The following is a 2,500-nucleotide window of genomic DNA, read 5'->3' as shown; positions in this document are numbered from 1 at the left end:
GCTCTCTGGCCTATGTTGCGCAGCATCCCGGTAAACCTCTAACTCGCCCAATTGTCAATGTTTCGCCACAAAAACAACTTTATTCTACTCGCCTGGTCCCTGCCAAGGGCCCTGCGTTGTTTGATTTTGATTAAATTGCTTTTTTACACATTTTCCCCGTGCCCCTGGTAGCCAAGGGCACTTAGAAGAAATTTCAGATTCTCGCCTCGTGCCCCTGGTAGCCAAGGGCACTTAGAGTAAATTTTGAAAAAGTTGGCACTTAGAAGAAATTTCAGATTCGTGCCCCTGGTAGCCAAGGGCACTTAGAGTAAATTTTGAAAAGTTGGCACTTAGAAGAAATTTCGAAAAGTCGGCACTTAGAAGAATTTCCGAGTCGCCCCGGTTCTCGGGGACCGGGCCGAGCGCCGACCTCTGTCCGAGCGCGAGCGCCTATTTTCGGATAAGTTGGGACGACTTCCACGGTCCGTATCTCGGTCATTTCTCCACCTTTTCGGATGGAACCAACGGTGTCGCGTTGCCCCGGTCCCCGCCGAGGGCCCTGGGGCGTGGGATCCTGAGTTTTCCCCGTGCTTCCTGTGGTTTTCGGCCGTGGAAAAACCCTAGGCGCGCCGGTTCTCGGGACCGGGCCGAGCGCCGACCTCTGTCCGAGCGCGAGCGCCTATTTTCGGATACGCCGAGTCGATTTCAACGGTCCGTATCTCGGTCATTTATCCACCTTTTCGGGTGGAACCGACGGTGTCGCGTTGCCCCGGTCCCCGCCGAGGGCCCTGGGGCGTGGGATCCTGAGTTTTCCCCGTGCTTCCTGTGGTTTTCGGCCGTGGAAAAACCCTAGGCGCGCCGGTTCTCGGGACCGGGCCGAGCGCCGACCTCTGTCCGAGCGCGAGCGCCTATTTTCGGATACGCCTAGTCGATTTCAACGGTCCGTATCTCGGTCATTTATCCACCTTTTCGGGTGGAACCGACGGTGTCGCGTTGCCCCGGTCCCCGCCGAGGGCCGTGGGGCGTCGGGTCCTGAGTTTTCCCCGTGCTTCCTATGGTTTTCGGCCCTCGAAAAACCCAATTCGCCCCGGTTCGAAAAAGCGGCACTTAGAAGAAATTTCGAAAAAGTGCGCTCACTTGGAAGCCGTGTTCCTATGTATGTGCCGGGAGTGTCGCACACAACCCACACAAACTCGACCAAACATGCTCTCTGGCCCATGTTGCGCAGCATCCCGGTAAACTCGGCCAAACATGCTCTCTGGCCCATGTTGCGCAGCATCCCGGTAAACTCGAACCAAACATGCTCTCTGGCCCATGTTGCGCAGCATCCCGGTAAACCTCCGCCGCGGTTCTCGGGACCGGGGCCGAGCGCGAGCGCCTATTTTCGGGTAAATTGTGACGACTTTTGACGGGCCGTATCTCGGTCATTTCTCCACCTTTTCGGGTGGAACCAACGGTGTCGCGTTGCCCCGGTCCCCGCCGAGGGCCCTGGGACGTCGGGTCCCGAATTTTCCCCGTGCTTCCTATGGTTTTCGGCCGTGGGAAAACCCTATTCGCCCCGGTTCTCGGGACCCCGGCCGAGCGCCGACCTCTGCCCGAGCGCGAGCGCCTATTTTCGGGGTAAATTGTGACGACTTCCACGGGTCATATCTCGGTCATTTCTCCACCTTTTCGCATGGAACCAGCGGCGTTCCACTCCTCTGGCCCCTGCGCAGAGCCCTGCGTTGTGACATTTTGATAAAAGCATCACCCTGGGTGGCCCTGGGAGGCGTACCTATTTTTTTGGCATAAAGAGGGGCGATTTAAAACGGGCCGTATCTCGGTCATTTCTCCACCTTTTCGCATGGGATGAACGGCGTTCCACTCCTCTGGACCCTGCGCAGAGCCCTGCCTTGTAACATTTTGATAAAATCACGTTTTTAGCCATTCTCCCGTCGGTGGCCCTGGGAGGCGTACCTATTTTTTTGGCTTAAAGAGGGGCGATTTACAACGGGCCGTATTTCGGTCACTCCTGCACCTTTTCGCATGGGATGAACGGCGTTCCACTCCTCTGGACCCTGTGCAGAGCCCTGCCTTGTAACATTTTGATAAAATCACGTTTTTAGCCATTCTCCCGTCGGTGGCTCCTCTGGCTCTCTGCTCCCCCAGCCTGGGCTCCTCACCTTGGGCCACAGCCCCCTGCTCACAGAGCCCCCTGCTCCTCTGGCTCTCTGCTCCCCCAGCCTGGGCTCCTCACCTTGGGCCACAGCCCCCTGCTCCTCTGGCTCTCTGCTCCCCCAGCCTGGGCTCCTCACCTTGGGCCACAGCCCCCTGCTCCTCTGGCTCTCTGCTCCCCCAGCCTGGGCTCCTCACCTTGGGCCACAGCCCCCTGCTCACAGAGCCCCCTGCTCCTCTGGCTCTCTGCTCCCCCAGCCTGGGCTCCTCACCTTGGGCCACAGCCCCCTGCTCCTCTGGCTCTCTGCTCCCCCAGCCTGGGCTCCTCACCTTGGGCCACAGCCCCCTGCTCCTCTGGCTCTCTGCT

Source organism: Solea solea, unplaced genomic scaffold (genome assembly GCF_958295425.1).
Source record: "Solea solea unplaced genomic scaffold, fSolSol10.1 scaffold_50, whole genome shotgun sequence".
Lineage (NCBI taxonomy): Eukaryota > Metazoa > Chordata > Actinopteri > Pleuronectiformes > Soleidae > Solea > Solea solea.
The sequence above is the reverse complement of the archived record's forward strand: the minus strand, read 5'-3'. Positions refer to the sequence as shown.